Below are 25,441 nucleotides of genomic sequence, written 5' to 3' on the forward strand. Positions count from 1 at the left end.
TGTATTCATATCTTGATGTGGCTTCATATTTTTATTTCTCATGGAATATCCACCCCCAGAGATCCCCAAGAGAATTCCCCAGGTGCATGAACAGTTTCAGCAATAGATTCATTTGTAGTCTCTATTTCATGGTGAAGTTTTTCTACAGGTTTCTTTGAAAGGTTCAAACAGACCTTTCTCATGTAGTTGCTTCTAGTAACAGAGGAAATAAACTACATTTCTTTGTCATTAAACTCTTAGATAAAAAGACAACCATTCCTTTGTTGGGAAGCAGACATCCTCTGAAAACCTAAACATCTTGAAGTGAGGGAATTCTTGATCATTTCTCTTCCTAATTCTACCAGCAAAGGAAAATCAAAGCAGGATGAAGATCTTGAGATGTTGGAACCTGAGTGAGATGAGAGTTGATGAAGACTTGTGCTATGAGCATTTAGAGGCCATGGTGTCCCACAGAGGCAACATTTAACCTAGATAATTGCTAAGAAAAGCTGAATATTGTGGTTTCTCCTTGACTGCAGATTTCCATAATTTTCCCACCTAAACAAATGTGTCTTTCTGCCACATCAATATCAAAAGCTACAATGTCTTTTAAATAATGAATTTGTTACATTAAAGAAATTAGATACCATTTCTCTAGCTAGGAACTCAAAATTTTAATCATTGTAAAATTTAAAATTTTTGGAGGCAAAATAAATTTAAGTAGTTTATTTTCCAAGAAGTTATTTAGTGCTAAAATAAATCAGTAGATGGGATGTATTAGGTAAGAAGGTTATTATTTCTTAAGGTAAGATACTTGCTAAATTCATGACTGGAATACCTTGATAGAGACTACTGTCTTTAAAGCTATATTCATAAACACTGGCTTGAGGATGTTTAGAGCTCTCTGATAAAAGGTGTTCATGGACACTTAAGTTCATGGTACATTGGTTAGTAAATTGTCCTTCTACAAATTCACTGTTTACTAGAGCCATGGCATTGATACATCATAAGCAGGTATTCCCTCTTATCCTATCTTACACATTGATTCTTGGGTTAATATAGATTATCTATTTAAAAACATACTAATTAACATAATATAGAATAGCAGCCTACTGATGCAATTTGAGTAACACTAATGAATACTGTTGGTGTTCCTTTTGATTTCTATTGGAAGAAACACGTACAGTGCCCATGTAAAGAACTTGTCAAAGCCCAAGAAATACTTTAAAACTACTCTGTAACACTATATAAAATTTCTTTTCAGTCTGTCTGCCTCTAGCTATGAGTGACTTCAGAAATTGGAAAGTGTGACAAAAGTTTAATCTCAAAATAAACAAATAAAAACCCCCAAGGAAATATAATGCCTATTGAAAAGATTTAAAGAACCAAATTCTCAGAAACCTAAAGTCTTGAAAGTAGAGTAGCTATTTTACTTACTTATTGACACTAACTGGAAATAGAAGTCTGGCAACTCAAATTAGATATTTGGGGAAATGGAGAAAAAGGAAAGATTCATTGCTGATTATTTCAATTCTCTTGATAGGAACTAGTATTCTCCATTTAAAGAAAGAGAGGGGCTGGGGATATGGCTTAGTGGTAGAGTGCTTGTCTTGCATGCATAAAGCCCTGGGTTCAATTCCTCAATACCACATAAACACAAAAAGCCAGAAGTGGCACTGTGGTTCTAAAGGTAGAGTGCTAGCCTTGAGCAAAAAGAATCCAGGAACAATGCTCAGGCCCTTAGTCCAAGCCCCGGGACTGGCAAAAAAAAAAAAAAAAAAAAGAAAAGAAACGAAACGAAACGAAAGAGCAGAAGACAATAGTATAAAAGTTATTGAAATGGCTATTCTGTGCAAAGGTATAAATATGGCTTCCTAAATATACAATTAAACACCAAAAATAATAGTGAGTAAACAATGTAAATTATCTGAAAAAAAAACTATTTCTGTGTGCATTGCATGTATGTGTATGTCAGGGAATGGACATGAATCATAGTTTAAGAATGGTTAATAAGCCTGGTGCTGTTGGATCATACCCATAATCCTAGCTACTGAGGAGGCTGATCATGGTTCAAAGCCAACCTGTAGAGGACAGTAATCACCAGAAAACTGGAAGTGCACTGTGGCTATAAGTGGTAGAATGCTAGAAAAGCTCAGAGACAGCACTCAGGCACCATGACAACAAAAGTTAACAACAACAATAATATTATTAATAATAAAAAGAACACCAGACAAAGAAAATATGAAAGAGCAGTTTTCAGTCTTGATGTCTGACAGACAGGAGCCAGGACAAAAAGAAAATCATTAGAGACAAAGAAGGACTGTCTGAAGTGTTTAGGTGTGACGAGGAAGCTGATAACCATTAAGATTTATTTGCACAAAAATGCAGAAAAAATTGTTTCAGAAGAGAGAAATTATAGAATATGTTAATCCATGTACTGAGAAGATATTAATAAGATCAAATAATACTTCTTCCTCTCAAATAACACTTGCTCCATTCACTCAACACAAAACTCAGTAAAAACTATAGAAAACATGAAGAAACAGAAAAGCAAAACAACAGAAAAAGTTACATCTTTAAACTGTAGAGCCAGAAGGACCAGAGTAACTCCATATTGTACTAAGACCCCATTCTGTACCTGACTGACCTTACTGTAAGTGCTAAAGACCATAAAACACCCTGGGGCAGGGAGTTCTCAGAAAAACTATAAACACTCATAAGAGTGAACGACAGAGAAGAAAAACAAGTTTTGGAATTATGCCACGACTCCCGCAACCAGGTGTGGTTTCCAGTATCTAATTAAAAACCTGCAGCTGTGCACATATGCCCCTTGCTACACCCCTATGGCTTAACCAATCAATTTTAAATGCGTTGGTCCCTTGACCTGACCAATGACCCTTTCCAGATTCCTTCCCTCCACCAAATGTGCCAAACACTTTTTAATTTTCTCGCGGTGTGTGTTGATTTGTTAAAAGATGCTATGATGTATGCTAAGTCCCTGCCTTCCCCAAAAAATGTATAAAACAGTTGGGAGCCCAAGGCTCAGGGCCTCTTAGTGTCATCAGCGTGCTGAGTGCGCGGAGGACCAAGCTAGCTCGAGATAAATGACATTTTTGCTGCTTGCATTGGTCTTGATCTCTGGAGGTCTTTCGGGGGATCCGAACTCAAGCATTTCAAAGCATGTATAAAAATCCAATTACCTGTATTAAAGAATACACTCAGGTTTACAAGAATTAATAATATACCAAATAATAAAAACAACCGCTATCAATTTCAGAGACAAAATAACTTAGAATTTTCTTACTACTGGGAGCATCAGGAGGAACGTACTACATGGCCATATACTACAGCACATTATTATTTAAAAAATTATGTTCTTGGAAATTAAAAAAATACTCACATTGTTATTAACGAGTCTTTGATGGAAAAAAGCATACTAAACTGGTAAGTTTTGAAAATAATAAGGATGCAAACTTAAGATATAGTATATGACATGGAGCAGAAACTCTTTGAAAGAGGTAATTCAGCTGTATTATCGCTATAGAAAAAAACAATGAAACTAAACATGACAGATAGTAAACATTTAAAAAATACTGAAGAACAGAAACCTACAAAATTAGGTGGTTAATATGTAGAAGAAATATGAATAAAATGTGATTAAAATAACTACAATTTGTAAAATAAACCTAAATAAAGTACTTAAAAAATGTTTTCTGGGGTGAGGGTGTAATTCAATGGTAGAACACTGGTCTAGCATGTACCAGGCCTCAGGTTCCAGCCTATGGAGCATATGCACACATACACACTCACAGACATCTCCCACATCATGCTCACAGACATGCATTCATGTGAACATACATATGTGTTGGACCCAGGTAACTGCAACCATATACAGGACACGGTGAATGCAGAGGCGAGTGCAACAATGCACACTTTATTTCAGGAGGGCCAGGGTCTATATAGGGATAGAAATCAACTCACAAATTCAAGGGTGAAAATTATTACAGCACGATATCCATTTCAAATACAAAAGTTGAGGATGTGCTACTGTGAGGGAGGAAAGTAATACAAAAGTTTTCCTATTACAAAGGGTGATTACTACAAAGATTTTTTATATCAAAACAAGGGATAAAACTAGTCAAGGAAAAACTCTATCACTTAGCTACTATTTTCTCTTTAACCATGACTTCTCTATTTACTGTGAAAAGACTTCCCTATATACAGTGAAAAGCTTTCTCTAAAAGCAGCTGGTCAAGCAAGTCTCCCCAGGGAGACTCTGTAGGGGGGGGGCGGAGAGGGGCGGGGGGGGGGGGTGAATCTCATTACAAAGGTGGCTTCCTTTGGCCATCAAACACAGGAGACCTTTAATGGAGATTTTTCCCCAAGGCCTATTAATTTGCTAATAAGGCATCAGAACTTCTGTTCTGAGGCTAAGTTTCCCACTGGTCACAGAAGTTATTCTCCCACAATCCCCCTTTATTTATTAATTTTCTACAGCTGCTTTTCTAGTAAGCTTAAGGGCAGTGAGTAACATATCAGAAGATCTATTCTTAGCAAAACGCTTCATTACTGATATGATAGAACAGTATCGTAAGGTAAAAACTCATAACATAAGTAATCATGGCAATAGAAGCATTTCCAACACTATGTATAATACTTTGCCACCACCCACTGGGGTCTAATCCTTCTAAGGTCTGGGCTAGTCCCTGGGCAATCTCATCAATAGAAGAGGCATCTAATTATTCCTTTTGAAAAGCTTCAAAAACTTCCCGGTATAAACTTTGCTCACTTAAAGAGCCATTTATTATGGCTCCATCTATAAGCATTTGTATAGCATTCCATTCACATTCAGAGGCATTATATTCATAAGGTGTTACACAGACATGACTAGAATTCCAATCACAGGTTAAAAACAATCATTGCTGTAAAGCCAGGTATTTCTGTCCAAGCCAGAACACCCCTCCTTTGAGGGCTTCTATCTCATCTTGAAGGTGGGCATTTACTTCCAGCTGATGTTGCTGTAAATTGTGGCAGTCCTGGTGCCAATGCACCATAAAGTCATGAGTTTGTACAGATTATCCCAATGTGGCTCCAGATATCGCTGCAATAGTAGCAATGACAATCAGTCCGACAAGTCCTGCGATAATCAGTCCAATTGCAGGATGACGCCTCTTTAAAAGCTGCTTGAAAAAGCATATTACTAGTCCTTGTACAGGTCCTCCAGTCCAGGGATGAAGCATGTGAACAGGCACCCAAAGTGAGTAGGGCTGGGTCAAAATCATGATCCTATCTTGACATGTAGGAGCACAAAGGGTGAACATGTAGATTCTTCCAGATGACTGTCAGGCTGTCTGTCCTCCATCTTAACCCAAATAGGATGAGCAGGGGCCCTGGTGGCAGCAGGCAGCAGTGTCTCCCAGTGGCTCCAATAGAATGTCACACTTCCTGCTGGGCTGCCTGCAACTTTCTGCATAGACTGGTTAAAGAAGCTAGGTTATAAAGATTTGAGCAAAATCTACTATTTTTCTGGTTGCTTTTTAAGTACACTGACTTTTGCAAGCTGGTGTCCCACCAAATTTCAAAACACCTTTAGGCAATCAATGCTCCTTGAGTAATTTTGCCATTGCAATAAGTTTTAGTAATCAAACTTTTAAAATAAGGCTAGGATTTTTTAGGCCAACAATACAGGGGCCAGAGAGGCGACTAATTTCTACAAATGATGCTGTGGACAAAATAGACTGTTCTCATAAGCAGGCCAGGGGTCACTAAAGCCTGCTCTAAACCATCCTAAAAGCTGTTTAGCAGACATGGAGTTGGACATGTTCATAGATAAATCAGGGTCACAAGATGGGTTATATTCAGGGCAGTTTTGTAACCACATACCAAAAGGTCCCCAATCATACAAAATATGTTGGGATGTATTCCATATAGTTGGAAAAATTCTTTGACAAGTTTCCCAACACCTTTCAGTAAAATTCAAGTTCAGATAAATAAAAATGTGACATTTAGGCAGACCAGCAGGACTGGGATAATTGTCTATCTTATAGGTGTGAGATTCCCACAGACCAAGAAGACAGTCTAACCAGCCAAGTTCTACTGGAATTATATGAACATCCATGTTGAATCCAATATTACTATTTAAAGGAATAGCATGGAGAATGGCCTAGACAGATAGCTTTAGAGAACTGACAGTAAGAGAAGTTAAAAAATTGTCCTTCTTCTGTAGAAAAGACTGGTATGCCAGACCCATAAGGGGGAGAAAGTAAATCAGGAGTAGATGTAGAAACAGAGACAGGGGCTTTTGTCCATAAATATGGATGTAATAAAGGAGCGCTAGAAATATTGGCCCAATACATTACCTCTGATGTGGACCCTGCAGGTTATCAGTGCACACCTGTCCATTAGAATGGCCTTATGACTTGGATGAGGATATCTCACCCAGCTCTTGATGCTCAGGGGGTGTTTGTTGCTGGATTCACTGGACAGGTGCTAGAAAGATGGGCTGTCTTCTGTAGAAACATAAGCATACCCTCGCCCCTGGGTTATTATCTCCCCTGGAACACAATCTAGCCCCACACCCAATCAAGTCTAGACAGCCTGTGGCTTGTTTAACAAAGGCGGGGCTAAGAAGTGGTGATCTGATCTGGCCATTATATCTCCTAGAGGCAAATTTTAAAAATTAAGAACAAATAAATTAAGAACAAATATTGCTTTCTCAATAATGGCTGGGGCTATTTCATAAAGACTTTTCATAGAAGTCTCATACCCCTCGGTACTATCCATATTATCCCCTTTTTTAATTTTTTTGAGCTTGTTTTACTACACCTTGACCTTGAGGATTATATTTAATTCATGTACGATATTATGAAATTTTAAGGATAGAATGGTTTTGGTTTTCTTTTGTGGGAGCAAAAGAGACTAAAGCATCTACTTGAGAATTACAATATGCCATACGACCTGGAAAATTAGAATGAGCATGAATGTAAATTACATACAGGGACGGAGTACTGTTTTTGGCATAACAGGCTTTGTAATTGTTTAAATAGTGAACTTAGTGGGGATTTTGGGGGGGGGGGTGGAAATTTTAGCAGAATATATATTGCATAATACAAGTGCTGCATGGGCAGAGATAGTGATTAACTTAAAAGGAATTAAGAAATTCTGAAAAGCATATATAACAGCCTGTACCTTGTGCCGATTGCTAAGGAGTGAGAAAAACTTGATATTTATATTTTATTCAAAATGTAGATTTGTTATATTTAGTACCATCTATAAAGACATTTTGAGTATTTAGAATGGGTTCAGAAAGTAAAATATTATCAATAATATAAATTTGTTTTTGAAAGAATTGCCATAAAGGGCTAGAAGGTAAATGGTGTAAAATTTCTCCAGTAAAGCCACTCAAGGCCAGAGGGTGAAGATCAGCGGTTTGTAATGCAAATCCAAATTGCTGTTTAGGTATAGGGATGATAATGAACTAGGTGTCTTGCCAACTGATTTGCAGGCACCTTTTAAGGCCTTGCATGATGATAAAACTGGTCATTTTCAGATGTGTGATTAGCATTTTAGAGAATGTGGGCCTGGTATATATCCATTCCAAAGGCTTGTTGTACTGTTCTAGCATCCCTGTGGGGTAGTTTTTTTGGTAAGTAAAATTAATAACCCAATAGGGGCAGATAAATCTACCCAAGTCAGGGCTTTTTGTACTAAAAGTAATTTCTGACTGCCTCACTAGTTAATTTACAAAGGCTATTTAAAGCTGAATCTCTTTGAAGAATGGAGAATAGATTATGTAAAGCATAGGCAGGGATCAGTTAATGTTTCCGAGTAACTCGAATCTTTCTTAATTGGGGGTAACTTGTTGTCTTCTAACTAAATATCCTAGATACTTAAATGGATTTTCTGTATAAATGAATTTTATCAGGGGCAATTATTAAACCATACTGTTGCAAATGCAAAGGCAAAATTTGCAACAACTCTGATACCATATTTTTTTTTCAGGTGCAGCAAATAATAAATCTTTTTTTTTTTTTGAAAACCTGCAAGGCAAACTGGAGTAGCAATTAAACACTCATCTTGGTAGCCATAATTTTCCTATATCCAACTTAAAACAACCAGGTAGTACAGGACTTTACCAAGCCTGTATGTATTTGAAGAAATCTGGAGCCTAGGTGCCACCCATTGCTTTAGGCTGCTTGTTTTCACTCCCAAATTTCTTATCTAGAAAGACATTCTAAAGCCTTTTAAAATAGAGGCTTTCACACCTTCACTTCAGCCTTTATTTGCGTGGAAAAACTGAAGGCCCAGGTGGAACATTGCCTCTTGGCTGCCTGTTTTAAAAGAGCCAATATATATGTGTGTGTGTGTGTGTGTGTGTGTGTGTGTGTGTGTGTGTGTGTGTATATATATATATATATATATATATATATACATATATATGTATATATATATAGAGAGAGAGAGAGAATTAATGAGAGTTGTTTACTTCTATCCCCATTAGTTTATGTACTTTAAAATATTTACCTGATTATATGAAACTTAAGATAGTCCTACTATTACTTCACAGTTTACACTTATAAAATTTAGTACCCAAAACAATTGTAACAAGAGTACACGTAGCAGTGTGCCCCAGAATTATAAACATGAGATTCCAGACTTACAATCTTTGCCTTTTTAATACATCCAAATTGCAAAACTGGACAGAAATCAAATTATATCAGGCAAATAAACTTTTAACTCTCCTTTAAGATATTCCAATTTTAATCCATCCTAAGGAGCAGTTTTAGAATTATCAAGTCATTCATTTTTACCACCAGGTTTCCAATGTTTACCTGACAACAAAAGAAACAAAAGAAAGGCCATTACCTAGTCCTATAGAATGGGCCTATCTACACCATACTTCTTAGAGCTTAATGAACTGCCTTGTTGCCAGCTTACCTTCTTCTACCATGAATGGAGACCCCCTATTGCTATCCCATCACGTGGACTGGCTAAGCTGCACCTTTGTTAGTTTATATGTCAATCCTGAGGACAGGCTACAGGCCCAAGCTAAATTTTCATTTATTTATTTATTTATTTATTTATTTATTTATTTATCTATTTATTTATTTATTTATTTATTTATTTATTTATTTATTTATTTATTTTTAACCATGAATTAAAAAGAGTCTTAACTATAGTTCCTCTTTAAAATAAAATAATAATCCTTTAAAACTTTTGGTAATGCCTAAACTTGATGCCCTTTTGAAGTTTAAAGTTAAACTGACCCATTTTTACATCATACAGTTTCAATCTTGAACGCATTCACACTCACATACATGTGCACACGCACACACACACACATACATACATTCACATATGCAAGTATTTGTTAGCATTTCCCTAGCCTCAGGTCCTCAGCTCCTCCCACTAGACCCCAGACCCACCCATACCTAATGAGCCACTCCCACTTACTAACTAACTACTTCCCCTTTACCCCAGAGAAGCTGCCACCTGGATAAGGTGCACACGCCATGTAGCTCCCTCTCCCATGGGAACTATAAACCTCCTTATGAACCATTTTCTCCTGCCTGTGATTATCTCCGCATGGTCCTCTGGGCCATACCCATGGCCAATATCTATGCTTTCATTGGTGCTGAAATTCGGGATAGGCTCCCCGGTGGATTTGTTCCTCCATTTCTGGGGGTCCAAGCTGCCTCCGGGACCTATTCTGCTGTCCTAAACCCACGCAGATGACCACTGAGGTAACTTCTCCTGACTGAGCGCTCTAATTCCATCCACCATGACAATCTACAAATTTGCTCTCACACTCAGGGTAAGTGATCATCTAAACGAGGGCTCGGATCCGATTTTCCAATTTACCGTAGGGCCACAGGGCCATGGCTTCTGGGCCACACCAAAAATCTTGGCGCCAAGATTTGAGCCCCACTCAATGACCGTAGCATAGGGCCACAGGGCCACAGCCACAGGGCCACACTCTGCGCTCGGTCCGAGACACAGTGATTGGGGTGACAATTCCATCACTGATTGTCTCTCACATTTCTGCTAACCAGAGTAATACTGAGGACACTTGGTATTAACTCCTTGGCTCTGCTAATCACTTACCATGGGAGGGGCACAATCATCCACCACCACAGATTTGAAACTCCAACCAGGGTGAGTGACTATTAGCCGGGAGCTTGGATTTTCTCTAGTTTAGCTCCGCTGGTCACTCATCAAGTGGGGAACAGTCTAAAGCTGCTCACAATCTTACAAATTTGGACTTACATAACTTCTATGAGCACTCAGGCAGATGGAGTTCTCTCTCTCTCTGTATCTCTCTCTCTCTGCCTCTCTCTAAACTCTGCCTGCCTGCCTTCCTGTGATGGGCTTGTACTAGCTTCCAAAGGTACCAATATTTGTTTAACATCTGCTTTGATTGATGTTTGTTAAGCTTGGAGATTCAGGTAAATTCTGCTTGTTGTTGGCTAAACCCTGTTTTCTCTAGCATTGACCACGTTGATAATAGAATTAATTTTAGCAAGGGCCATCTTGGTTCCATCAAAGTTCCAAAAACTCTTGGAGGTGGAGTCCCACCTATCCCCCAGTTTATGGGCATGCAAAATTTCTGGAATTCCTCCAGGCAGGGCAGGGACTTGGGAGACTCAAGCTCCTGGAAAACCTGCCCCCCCACCCTAAATTCTTTAACTGTGGCCTTGCAATTCAAATGTGCCTTGCAATTCAAATTCTAAACTGGTTTCTCAAAATGTGGCTTCTTCATTTCCTTGCCAGATAATCTGTGAAAGTTTTTTTTTTCCCTTGGAAAAGTTTTTTGCTTTCTAACTGACCACGTGGTTCTAAAATATGGGCAAAATAATATAATTTTGCCACTGGAATTCCAGAAAACTTACATAGCCAATTAAAAAACTAAATTTTAAGCATACCTCAAAGCTTGTGCACAAGTGTCTGTATGTCTGTCTGTCTGTCTGTAAAACATGTAAAATCTGGCATCATGGTTTCAAAATTACTTGCTTTTGACTACTATTTTAACTTACTATAAGTCTTCTGTTAAACTTTCCTTTGCAGCCTGTGGGTGGAGTGACAGTGCACCAGACTCCAAGCCAAAAGAAAAAAACCAGGTTTTAAACCCAAAGTGAACATGTTCGGGTGCAAGCAAATGTGTCTAAGAAAAACTCCAAAAAGTTCAAATATGAAGCATGTGGTACAAGTACAATGATGTAAAACCAGTGTGTTATTCTTTATGTCCATCTATGCTCAAAGTCAAGTTTGCATCTGATCCTGACAATTCTTTGTTATAGATGAAGTTTTTGCTTCTCCATTTTTCTCTCTTGTGCTCTCATAAACTCTTTAAGGTCAAGAGACCAGAGTGCTAACCTAGATTTTTCTGATGCAGGATGAGTATTTGGCTTTATAGGATTCAGGTCAAGATGTGTGCTATCTGCATGGACTGTAATGGTCTGTGGCTACAGGGGTGGCCACAGGGTTGCACTGGGGTAGCATTGGTGTCTTCCCCCTCCATGTCTCAGAAACTGTTGTGGCTGCTGCAGAGAGCAGACTTGGTTGGCCTTTCGTCTGTGAGGATTTTGTGACTAGGAAGATGGTTAAAGGCCCAAGCCTTCTAAAACCTTTTAAAGTTGTCACCCTGCTTAAACCAGCAGGATACCAGCCTACAAAAGCCATAGTAGTCAGAGTATGCAACCAAGGAATATTGGGAGATTTCAAATGTCTTTAACCATTCTTGTGTAGAAATTTGCAGGCAACCCAGCAGGAAATGTGACAACCTGCCCAGGGGAATCTAAGAGATGCCACTACAGCCTCGCCCAGATCCAACCCATCTCTCCTGCCTGCCTCCATCACACATGACTAACCAAACCTGCTGATTTGGGATGGAAGACACAGCCACTTCAGATCTGCTGAAGCTGAGACTTTTACATTGTCCTGACCCTTTGCCCTCTTGATTGTCATTCATTTGTGTTCTCTTTCACCTGCAAGTAAGGTTAAATGATATGGTTTGATTTGATGACATATGGATCTCATTCAGTCTGCTGTTCTCTAAGTATTACAGAAGAATTATAGCAAGTACTTGTTGGTCAATTCTCAACAAGATACAGGTAAGCTCTACTCCTATTGTTCTCCTGTTGGTATAATTGGAAATAAAAAGGGCTTTTATGGCTAAGATTCCTTGGATTGCAGTTCAAAACCAGCCTGGGCAGAAAAAAATTTCCCTCTAAAACTCCATCTCCCAACTAACCAGCAAAGAGTCAGACTGGAAGCTTGGCTGAAGAGAACCAGCCAAATGCTGAAAGTGGCACCATGGCTCAAGTGGTAGAGCACTATCCTTGAACAGAAGTGCTCAGGGACTGTTCCCAGGCCTTGAGTTCAAACCCTGTGAATGCCAACTGGGACAAGCTATCCAAGTAATGAGGAACTAGACCTTCAGGACGAGGTCTATCCTGACAATGAGGAACCATGGAGAGGAGTAAGAGGAGATGAAGTCTCATCTTAAATGGAGTCAATTTAAACTTGCCCTTTCAAAATTAATCAGAGATGAGAGATCAAGAGGAATATTTGTTTACCCACCTAATGTCCATACCTGTCCTTTTTCCATCTGGACAAAAACTTGCATTCTTGCCCTAGTTACTTGCTATTTGTGTATATATATGCGCCTCTAACTGGTTACTCCGATTTCAGCTAGGGGGATTTTACAGTTTTGAATTACTCTCAGGCTAAGATTAGCCAGCTGTTTGAACCTGGCTCTTTGCCACCTGCACTTTTTCAACTGCCTTCTTGCAGAAGGGGATACAGAAGATTGTAGACTCTGATGTTCTCCCCATAGACATGTAAATGGACAACAGAAATATGGGAAACACAAGTTTATATTTAAAACTTGTGCCAACCTCAAAGACAAAATGAGTCAAGACAATACAGGACATAGAAATAGAGGCTTTATGCCTTGGATGGCATGTCCAGCGTCCACAAGCTGCCAGCCAGAGTGATGGAAAGTCTATAGGGTCCAGAAAATTCTCAGGGGGATTCTCTCTGGTGGAGATTTTTATCCCCAGGCAATCAGTCTGCCGAGGCCACCCACCAGATGCCTTTTTTCCCAATACAGCAGTCCACACAAAACACAACTAATCAGACAAGGACAAAGACACATGAAACATATACATGAAACATGTAGTACGGGGGCAAATTAAAAGTGCAATTGCAGTAAAAATTCTCTTGAGAGGTAAAAGAAAAATCACTAGTCCTTCCCTAATTCCAAGCTGATGATCAGAACAGGGAGTGGCAGCTCCCCTGCTAATGCCTGGTTGTAAGGAAAAGATGATGAGGAAGCCTTGTTCACTGGAATGGAACCACAAGGAGTCCACCACATATTACAGCTGTTCTAAGTTAAGTGAATCTGGTCAATATCTTGATAATAAGGGGGCTCAACTACACATCCCATTGGAGGGGGTTGAATGATAGGAAAAGTTTGATAGCAAGGGAGAGAAACAGAACCATTGGAATTAGAATAAGAAAAGTAAAAGCGGGCCCTGACGAGGCAATTTTTTTTTCACTTTCACCTTCCTGATTGCCCCTGGCATATCTGGAGAGTGTCTGTAGTGCTTATACTGCATTGCTGAGATATCTAAATTAGCTTCATTCTCTGAAGGAGCATAAGTAGAGGCCGAAGGCTTATTGATGTTGATTTTTCTTTAACAGAACTGACAGGAGATTGTTCAGGTGTAGCCATCTATTTTAGCTCCTGCTCAATTAGAGTTTCTGCCTCCTCTGGCAGGTTATAGACCTTCATGGCTTTCTCCACGTCAGCCTCTAGCTCAGCAGCTGATGTTATGGTAGCATCGGGAGACATCATACTCAGTGTTGCACTCGTCAATGCCCAAACACACCAAAATGTAACTGGAACCTTGTCACCACACCGATATTCCTTTTCCACATTATTCTTTACTCATTCCCAGACTTTTAAATCTAAAGTATCTCCCTCTGGGAACCAAGCATTATACTCCACTACCACCTGCATGCACTCATCTCTTTGTGAACGTGAGACCATAGCTCCGTTCCGTTTCAGTACATGGTGGATAAAATTAGAAAAAAGAGTTGATTTAGCTTGTCCCATAACCCCATAATTTTTTAAGTATTAGGAGCTCACCACACAGTTCCCTTATCTCCTGTGAATTAAAAATATCCCCCACCCCCTCCTGAGAGTTTGGCAGTTCCGCAGTCTCCTATGGATCAGAATATCAGATCCCTGGATCTGGACACCAGTTGTTGGATTAACCAGTTGGGTTACTGCAACCATAGTCAGGACATGGCGAATGCAGAGGCGAGTGCAACAATGCACACTTTATTTCAGGAGGGCCAGGGTTTATATAGGGTTAGAAATCAATTCACAACTTCAAGGGTAAAAATTATTACAGCACGATATCCATTTCAAATACAAAAGTTGAGGATGTTGCTACTGTGAGGGAGGAAACTAATACAAAAGTTTTCCTATTACAAAGGGTGGTTACTACAAAGATTTTTGATATGAAAACAAGGGATTAAAACTAGTCAAGGAAGAACTCTAATTATCACCTAGCTACTATTTTCTCTTTGACCATGACTTCTCTATTACTGTGAAAAGACTTCCCTATCTACAGTGAAATCTTTCTCTAAAGGCAGCTGATCAAGCAAGTCTCCCCAGGGAGGTTCTGTGTGTGTGTGGGGGGAGGATTTCTAATGACAAAGGTGGCTTCCTTTGGACATCAAGCACAGGAGACCCTTAATGGAGATTTTCCCCCCAGGCCTATTAGTTTGCCAATAAATCATCAGAACTTCTGTGCTGTTACTAAGTTTTCCACTGGTCAGAGAAGTTATTCTCCCACACATATGCACACATATACATACAAATATTGTAAAAAGAAATACTAGCTTTACCAAGCAAGAGTGAGGGAATAAATCCAATAAAGAAAGCTACAAAAGATAAAAACAGAAGGAATATAATATTTGAATAATGAATTTGTACAATCTTTGTGATTTGAAATCAAGATGACCTTTGCACAGAAAATTTGAAAATTCAATTTCAATGCAAATCAGAGAAGATAAGAAAAAATAAACTTCTACATATATGTAGATTGCATAAATTTATAGACATCACCTGTAGATTATATGTTCATGGTCTACATACATATTATATGTATTTCATATATGTACAATGAGTCCAATACAGTTCTCTAGGAGGAAAACTTGTTACAACCCTCCTGAGGTTGGCATTGTTTGCTTGATGGTTTGTGCATGTCCTTCCCTTTCATTGCTTGACTAATCCTGCAGGCCATTATGAGAAGAATAGAACATGAATTGAGCAGGAGCCCATGGCATTATGAGAAGAAGTGTTTGAGTATAACCTTGGTGCCCTGTAGGAAGAAGCACCATGACTTGCCAAGCACAATAAAATGGTTATTCTGTTTGCTAGTCCTTGGGGGTAATTTACCACATAGCAATAAAATATGCAGAACTACATGAGTCATTTCGTTTTTATTGGTGATATATGTTAGTACAAATGCTATACCTTGTTGGGGTCATCTGTGCCTTTAAGAGGCCACAGCTGGCCTTGGCCTGTCTCCCCCCCCCCAAGCTTCTTCCGCCTTTAACAGGACGAAAAGCCCCCTGCTCCTGGGGCGAGCACGTGTGCAACGGTGGAGGGCACTCCAGAAACCCAATCCTTGGGAGGCTGGGCCTCCACCCACAAGGGAGGTCCCCTGACATCATTTGATGGACAGGTCTCGTGACCAATCTGTTCTCCCTCTCTTGTGCCCGCCTTTGGGGTATATCTTTGTGGCTTTTCATTTGAATAAATTAGAATAGTCCCAGAGACAGTCTCCGAGACCTCACGCGCTCGTGTCTTCCTTGGGCTGGAGAGTTTGAGGGGTCTCGCATCCACACGCGAACCGAGGCTAATCTGGGTCCCCGCTCCCGCGTCTAATCCCTACCGGCTGGGAGGACATGAGAGAGTGAGTATGGATCCCAGAAAAAAGAGATAGATAAGCCCTGGACCCCTCCCCACGTGGATGGGGAGGGATAGAGCGAAGCCCGGCAATTTGGAACCCAACAACACCTTATATCTATGATGTGTCTCATGTAAGCAAGCATTTATAAGGAAAAGAAGGGACAAGTATAATATTTTGTATAATAATTTGTGTTTAAAACACAAAAGAAAACTTTCAAATAGGATGGTAGTAATAAGTTTGGGTTGGGATTTAATTCATAAAAGTTTCTTGCTTATATATGATCATTTGATTTGGCAACACTTTAAATTTTGATAAATGTACTTTCACTTATAATGTCATCTGTTCTTTGTTAACATTTAACTTTTGTGTTATGTTACACTTTGGCATCACCTATTGGCACAGAAGGCCATGGTATAATTGTGACTTCTAGAACCATGGTCAGAAAGGGCAGTATCCTCCAAATTAAAATTCTTTTCAAAACATTGTCACAGATGTTAGGAAAGCCATGTTGTAGGCTGAAAGTCAATGTTTCGAAGAGATAACTGTTGGGAACGTATTATGAGTGGATTACAGGTTGAATATCCAGAAAGTTAGTATTGGTGAAATGGGGTTTTGCCTCAGGCTATGGTGTAATGGGGTCAACATGGCTGGCTACCTTGACTTCTCACATTGAGTGTGGTGCTATACTATCTTGGCTTCAAGAAGCAAAGGAAGGCTCTGTAAAGGATTCTGTAATAGTCTGAGAGGCACAATATGTAGTACTGGAGTACTGTATCAGACCTAAGAACACTTAGAAGACAAACGAAAAGCATCTTCAGTAGTTGCTCTAGATTAGTGGTAGAAAGTGGGGCTAGAATACCCCATGTTGGTTTGGTGATATTGAAAAGAGAAAAAGAAACAGAGAGAGGGTGGAAAGACACAAAACCAAGTGGTAGTGGGGAAGATGGTGAGCAAATGTCAAGTGGATGGATCAGGAAGACAGGTGTTCGCATCCTTGCTTTAATCAATGGCTCAGGATTGATGTCATTGTAGCAAAATCACCCCCTCCTGTTTTTAATAAGGCCATTGGTTTTAGTCAGAAAATTCAATAGTGCTGATACCAGTGGATTCCTTTCAACCTAAACATTATATATACGTATCTCCAACTGCAATCTTTTGAAGTGCCCAATTAAAGATGTAAAAAAATAGTGAATAACCAGAGGTGTCTGTCTTCCCAGTTTCTTTGCAGTTGAACTTTTCTGACTGAAAGGATTTTAAGTTTGCCTCTGTTTTTATTTCCCACTCTTTTTTAGTTGCTTCAGTTTTCCCTCTCCCATCATCCTGTCCATCATCCTGTCCTTCACCCTGTATCTCTGACAATGCCCAGTCCACTCTCCAACCTTTTTCTTCCTTTTCCTTGTGATTTCCAAGAGTGTCTTACCCTTTGCTTTGGAAAAAATTGGAATCACTTTCTACCACCCATGGGTGATCAAGACCGTTGGAGAGATGGTGTTGAAGGCACTCAGGTTGAAGTAAGCATCCTCTTTGAAGTGCTTCACATCCAAAAGCATCTTTTCACATTAAACTTCAATCCCGAGGGATTATGATTTCACTTGAGAATTAACCTTTTCCAGCCCTGTACTCAGCCCAAAGTGGGTTCAATGAGCTTAGGGAATAATGGAAGCTTCTCTGTATGTTCCCAGTTTGCTCAGTGTTGGTATGGATAGAGCATATGTACATGGTGACAAACTCTGTTTTCCACTGGCAAACTTACTGTAAGTTATTTGAGATCGGAGGCTCTGTAATTCATATAATTGTTATTCAACAAATGTGTGTGTGTGTGTGTGTGTGTGTGTGTGTGTGTGTGTAATATTAAACAAATACCAAACGCCTACACTTAGGTGCTGTGGATATAGCTGTTACAAAAACATACTGTTCCTGTCCATATGTAGCTGTATAGACTTCTGGGAAAACAGAAAGTGTACTCATGACATTAAAATATGTCTAAATATAAATCTATGTGTGCTTTGCGAATATATTTAGGAATATCAGAATGCAGTTGATCTGGGAGCTAATGGCTGAGAACGAATTAACTTGGTAGGAAAAAAATAGGGGAGGACTCTGTATTGAGAAATCTCTGCACATGGGAAGGCTTATGGTAGCTGGACCATGGCCCCCAAATCAGAGTGTGTACACAGATATGATCACCTTTGCCCATCATATATTAAACATGAGATCAGGACCCATAGACCACTCTGCTTCTTAAATTAAGCACATTGTCCATTATATTTTTAAAATATCTCCAAGCAATATAATACCTCCAGCTAGCAACTACATCAGAATTAGTAGAAGACCCTTGTGTTTGAAGATGACTTGCAATATTATAGCGAAAATTTTATATGAAATAGAATGGATACAGAGAGCATGCCAGTATCCAGATTTTTCAGAGCATCAAGGGGTGAAGAAAGTAAGAGAGAAACTATATCCAGATTCAATTCTTCTCAATCAGTGTGTAGATGACTGCTCATCTATTAACAAGATGACCTGTTCAATGACAACATGATCAAATATTTTATTTTCCCCTGCCTTTGAATCTGATCTTTCCCCTACCATTCCTGTGTCTGTATGTACTTCTGAATCAACTGTTTTGTGACCATTAACAAGAGCAAACAGAAGGTAGGCCCAGGTTTCAGATCAGATGCAAGAACAGGAGTAAGAAACATGGAAAATTTTTTAAAAAGATCAGTATCAATAAATGGATTTTGAGGAAGCTGATTTTTCCAGCTAGTTGGCCTTAAACCACCATGTACATCATCATAAGCTATTATCTTTGTGACAAAAAGATCAGCAAAATTAGTCAGTTAGATAGGTTAGCTGAAGCAAGGAGAGTGGACTGAATGATATAAAATACATCTGGAGAGAGCTGTTATCTAAGTGGTCTAATAGTACATTTTAGAATGATGGTAGCTTAGAGTGAGTTGCTAGAAAATGGAGAAGGGTGGATAGATTCCACTGATATTCAGGAAGAAAAATTTTAGGTCTTGATGAGATTTGAGAGTAAAAGGGTAGGAAAATAGGTAAAGTTTGCTTATAATTTAATGGATATTTAGGGAGAATATAAAATAGCCCCCTTTTTTTTTTTAAGCCAGGGACCTTGCACTTTCCAGGAAGGTGTTCTTCTACTGAGATAAATTCCCAAGATAGACATTCTGAGCTAGAGAAGTTATTACTTGCTTTAAGAGATGTGATTTTAAATATATCCTAAATAGGACATCTTATAGTTGTACAATAGAGTGTAAGACTCAGAGAAAAGGTCTATTTTAAAGATATGAATTTGAATGTCATCCATATGTTAGTTTCTAGCTCTACATTTAAGAAAATGTCTTAGAAATAACCACAGAAGTTTATTTCCTTATAACTCTGAAAGCTGGAATTCTGAGATCAACTTTGAGTATGGTGGTTTTCTTCTGAAGCTGCTCTATGACTCTATGGCAAGTCAATGGTAATCTCTTCCAAGTGTCGTCCTATGGTCTTTCATTGTGTGTGTGTGTGTGTGTGTGTGTGTGTGTGTAATATTTTTCTATTTCTATGAGCACCCCTTTAAGCTTGTATCTCTAAATACAGTAACCTTCTGTGGTGCTGGATTTTTCAAGAATTCAACACAGAGTTTTTGGAGACTAGAGTTCAGTGCATACAGATAGTTGATGTGGATATTAACTTGGGAAAACAACAAGTGAAAAAAATGAGACAGCTCATAAATTGCATTTTTAACTTCGAAAAGGAGAGAGGAGGGATAGAGAAATGAGATTCTTACAGAGAAATCAAAGGATAGCTAATTTAGCGAAGCCAATAGAATTGATAATCATGACAAGGAAACAATGCGAAAGGCTGATGAAAACAATGGAGAATGAATCTAAAAAAAGACCTATTTTTATGTACTCAGTACCTATCCTAGTGACTGGAACCAAAAAGTCTTCAGTAATGATCAGTTTGTATTGCCACATTTGAATCTGGAGGAAAAAGAAAGAATAAAGAATAAAGAAATATTATAGATTAGATACAGAATCTATGCAAACTTGAAGAGGTAAGAATCTCACCCCCCCAATCACAAATTATGTAATATAAGTTCGTCAATATTTATTTCACAGAACTGATTTGTTTATACATTGGAATTTATATTGAGAACATATAATATGTGTTATTTTGGCTATTCATTAAAAATACATTAGCCGTAGGCATTTCACTCAGATTGGCTAGAAACAGAAAGAAGTAGAAGTGATTCCATACTGAGTCAAGTTCTTCCTGGAGAATAAGAGAGTTTTGGCTATAAAGTATGTTTTCCAATGTGAATTTTAAAGGTAAAGTCAGGGAAAAATACGGGAGTCTGCAATAGTGTGAGAAGAAATGGACAATGATGATGAAGCAAATTCTAAGCTAGGATATACTAAGTGGTAGAAGACAGAGAATTCATTTCTCCTTCTGCTAGGATGAGGCTATGCCATGACCTGAATGCTGTATTCTCTCCCAACCCCAATCTGTTAAGACCTAAGCCAAAGGTGATGGAGTTAAAAGGTGGGTCTTTGGGAATTGATAAGAGTTATTATCATCATGAAGTATTTCTGAAGCATCCTTCACACCTCTGCCAACATCTGAAGATGCAACACAGCATGGGCTGTTATCTCTGCTTGGACTTCTAAGCCTCAAAAATTGTAAGAGCTAAGATTCTATTGCTAATAAGTTATACATGAAATTATTTATGGTTTAACAGCTTAGACAGGCTGTAGCCCAGTTTTAGTTCAAAATAAAGTGAAAAAAATAAGCTCAGCAACAAAGTAAGTGATGTTTTTCGAGTCAATTTGTAGCTCACTCTAGGGTATAGGTTATAGATTTAACAATGCAACTTCCTAAAAAAGAAATAGAGCTAGAAATATATATGTGCACATGGTGTGTTGTACAGCCTGTCCAACACCGTGGTTGTTAAAAGGACACATGAAACTTGGGCAGTGGAGCTGTGTTCACATGCTATGCAGAGCTTTCTTATGCTGTGAGATCTTAACAGACTGTAACTCTTCTGGTTTTCATGGTATTTGTATACATTTATTTGCTTTGGGCAATGCACATTTCAACAAAATAAAAAAATGAGTGCAGCAAGTAGTAGCAGTTTTGAGGAGTCATCATGTGTATTATGTTGAGGTCATCTCATTTAGCCTACCAGACATATTTGTGCTATCTTTTATAATCTCCATTTTATGAAGCAGGAATGTGAAAATATGAACCATAGAATGATCAGAGTTCAAAGGTAGTGTGCCCCTGACTTGGTGGTGTGGTGGATACATCTAATCAGCTCCTCCCTGGCCTCTTTTCTAAAGCAGTGCTGACTCTCCATATGTTGGTAACTGTATGATGGTCTAAGTGAACACATTTGTATTGCAGCAACCAGAAAATACTAGAGATCAGTGGTTTGGTTGGGTATTTTGCTTAGTGACCTGCTTATTAGGCATTTGGATTGAGGTATACTTCTGATCCATGTCGAATCTTTTGTCATTAAGAGTTAACTCAGTGGGTGTATTGTCTCCAACTTCTTGAAATTTATCAAAATATAGCATAGATTCTGGTCTCTTCTCTTTACCTATTAATTCATTACATAAAAATTGAGTTATTTAGCAGGGTATCAGTGGCTCATGCATGCAACCCAGTTACTTAGGAGGGTGAGATCTGAAGATCACAGTTAGAAGCTGGCCAAGGCATGCAATTATAAGAGACCCTTATCCACAAATAAGCAAGAGAAAGCCAGAAGTGAAGGTATATCTCACGTGGTAAAGAACCAGTTTAGAGCAAAATGGCTGAACTACAGGTACACAGTACTAGCCCCAGTACCAGCACATGGACACACACACACACACACACACACACACACACACACACTGACCTTAGAGAAAATAGAATATTAATGGCTGAAATTTATCTAACACTTACTGTATGACTGATAGGATTCCAAGGAATATATACAAATTGGTACATTCATTCCTCCCAATAACTCCATGAAGGAAACATTGTTAACTTTCCCTTGCAGATTCAATGTTGAAGCCCAAAGAACTTACACAGATGTCGATACCTAAAACTATGAATTGTGTTCTCAGTGCTTATTACTGGCATGGAGAAGTTCATCATTTATATTAAGTGAAGTGATCACCTGGCCACATTTTCAGCATAAATATGACTTTCACAAATTAATCCCCAGGCTCTGTTTGTCCCTCTGTTTGACCCATATGAAGGTGCCATCCAATACATTTGGAATACAAAGATGGGGGAAAATATGTTTGTAGTGAAAAAGAAAGCAAAATGTTTAAACACATACTTCAGAGAGATGTTGAGGGCTTTTTAGATGTTTGTTAGTCCTCTGTTGTCTCTTATTGCCTGATGTGCCTCTTCAAAATAAACCTCTATGAAGACTGATGAACAGTGCTTTAGCCTTGTAAATTATTGTCCTATAGGACCAGGCCTGTAGGGATGCCACTCGGTACTCAACATGTGACATGTAGTTCTGATCTACCTATCATTTTTAGCATCATGAACTAGCAGAAGGAAATCACCATCTTGTAGGTACTATTTCTCTACCCCTAGGAAGGCAACTTCTGTGCACAGGTGCTCATTCTGTGCCTTCTTTCCAATTGTTTAATCTAGATTTAGAACAAGTCTCTCCCTTGGTCTGGGTTTCTACCACTTCATTTTTTGTGGATTCCAAGGAGAATCAATCATAAATTTCTCTACATAGTAGACTGAGTTCTGTTTAATCTTGAAGAATCTCTAAATATCTAAGATTTTTTTTTTACCAGAATCACTTTTCTAAGAGGCTTGCCACACAGAAATATTAGTTGTTGCCTGTGACCAGTTTTGCTGTCCTAACCTGAAATGGTCCTTCTTTGTAGGAATACCTTCACCATGAAAACCATTGATTTCAGTGTCTTTTGATGGGCTGATTTCTTAAAGTCAGGTGGATTTAGGGCACTTCAGAAATTAGGTGATAGGTGAGAATTGACATAGACTTTGACCACTAGTCTTTGTTCTCTGAGGGCCTTGGTGCCTGTGGTGCTTTTAGAAATGTTTCAGAAAGTCTCCTTGATCTATTTAAGAAAAATGTCAGTCTACCCTTTCTTCTAACCCTATTGTTTTTTCCCCCACAACTAAGAAAAACAACTTAGTATCCAAAGTTACCTAAGGTCTAATGTCATCTTTGCTAGTAAAATATCTTTTCAGCATAGCCTGAAATCTGTGATGGAAGAAGAAAACATGTAATAGCCAAAATTTTCTTGAAATACAGAGCCTAATTAACCAAATGAACAGGGTACTCTAGAATGTGAACTAATCACACACCACACTGAAATGCTCAAAGGGGCAGGGAAATGTAACTATGATTTGGTCTCCAACCATTTTCCCTCATCTAGTTATGAAAATGATGTGCATGCAATTCATTAAAGAACATTTCTCCATATTCCTTTTCCAAATTAGATTGGGGAACAGCCAAGTGGTGTTGGGGTTCAGCCTTGGCCTTGAGGGGGAAGGGCAACAGAGAGACGCCGCCCTTCCCCCATCCCTGGGGAATGCGGAAGCAGGCCACAATTCTCTGGGTCCGGAACCATAAGAACTGGTTTTGCAACCAGCCTCCAAACTTTCTTGCCAGCCCATGTGCCCCCCAGTCTCGCGGGCTTTCGCCCCCGGGGTGGCACTATCCAGGTGACGTTAGCTCATGAGGGGGTCCTATGACAAGCTCCCAGCCTATCGCCAGCCCTCTGGTCGATGACCCCTTTTCTCCTCGCCATCTACTATATCAGGTTTAGCCCCTCCCTTATTAAATCAGATTTGCTCTTGAAGCGTCTCCAAGATCCGCGTACGCCTGGCTTTCTTCACGGGTAAGGAGGGGAGTAAAGCGATCTCGTTTGGCCCTGTGCACCTGAGGTCTTTCCTGAGCCCCACACTCCACTCTGGCCTTACCTGCAGGTCGGGTGACCAGGGGAGAGGGTGAGAAAGGGAGCAGTTAGAGGATAGCAGAGCCTGAATCCCTGCTCCAAGGGAGGTGACCCGAGCCCGGTAAAGTGGTTTTTAAATGAGCAAATGCAAAACTAATCAACCAAACAAGCAAGTAAAACTGGATGGGAAACCGAACCGGTAGAAATGCAGTTACACATTGGTGAATAACAGAGAATCCTTTAATTTAAAGTCTAGCTTTCTTTGCCGTGTGTGTGTGTGTGTGTGTGTGTGTGTGTGTGTGTGTGTGTGTGTGTGTGTACCAATACCTGTACTTGAATCAGGACCTTCTGCTCTTGTTCAGATGTTTGGGTTTTTTCTTCCCCTCTCACCTCTTGAGGCATGCCTCCATATCTCTTTCAAATTAGTTTTGTTTTAGACAATGGTGTCAAATACCATTATTCTTCTATTTGGATGAGTTCAGGAGAATGTTTTATTTCCAAAGTTCTCACTCTCCTCTCCATCAGTGTCTTGCTTGCTCTTTCAATCTTCTTTACCTGTGTCAACTTTCTTCTCATCTGTATCTTCTTTCTTTCCCAAAGCCTTTCTGACTTCTACTCTGTCAATCTCTCCCAATATTCCTTGAGATCTTTTGTATTCATCCATTTCTAAAGTTTCAAAAATCATTCTCTATGCCTTTTCTTCCTGTCACCTAGAATAATCTATTAAATTTCACTTAAAGGTTAGTCATTGCAAAGATATATTCCTAGAGATAATTTACTGCTGGTAGAGTGAATGACTGTAGTTTCTACCTCAACAACATTGAGCTGTGTGTTGTGAAAAAAGCCATTTGGATGCTAAAGTTAGAAAGACAAGTGTGCAGTATATCTATTGAGAATTTCGGATGAGAAAAAGATGGGTGTTCCCATTTTGAGTGAAGGGGTCAATGAGCGATACATAATTCTGACATGGTTTCCATAAAATTGTGTTTAGTAAATATCTCTTTCTGAAATCCAGCTTCATTGGATGACATTTCAACCCATGGTGTTCTTGTTGACATTTATTTGTTTATTCTTTTCTTTTAATTGTTATCTTTAAGTAGTTGTACAAAGAGGTTGCCATTTAACAAAGCAGTTTATGAATACAATGTCTTGTTCACTGTTATACCTTTCAATATTCTCACCCATCCCTTGCCTACTTTTATTTAGTAGAAATAAGCTTTGAAGCCAAATGTTCTTTTATTTCAGGAACTGTAGATTTATTCATTGCAGCAATGCCAGGTTATTTGGAGATAATAGCCTTTCCTATCCATGCTGTAACTGAATTGTTGTCCTCAGATCTCAACCTCCTGAGTAGTTATGATTACAGTCATGTGCCACCAGCTCCCAACTAAACCACTTAAAAAAAGAATTCACAGACTTGTACATAGAATAAGCTGAAATTCTTATTTTCCTTTTCAGTGTGCAGGTTGAACACAAGAGAATAAGTGATTAAATGTTAAATGTTCATTGTAGCATTTTACCATAACT

General features: G+C 38.9%; 1 pseudogene; it reads right to left on the reverse strand.

The window, feature by feature from the left end:
- LOC125338898 overlaps positions 1-24,599 on the reverse strand; it is a 68,107-nt pseudogene extending 43,508 nt beyond the window's left edge.
- Between the last annotated feature and the right edge of the window lie 842 nt (positions 24,600-25,441).

This window comes from Perognathus longimembris, chromosome 20, assembly GCF_023159225.1.
Source record: "Perognathus longimembris pacificus isolate PPM17 chromosome 20, ASM2315922v1, whole genome shotgun sequence".
In the NCBI taxonomy this organism is placed as follows: domain Eukaryota; kingdom Metazoa; phylum Chordata; class Mammalia; order Rodentia; family Heteromyidae; genus Perognathus; species Perognathus longimembris.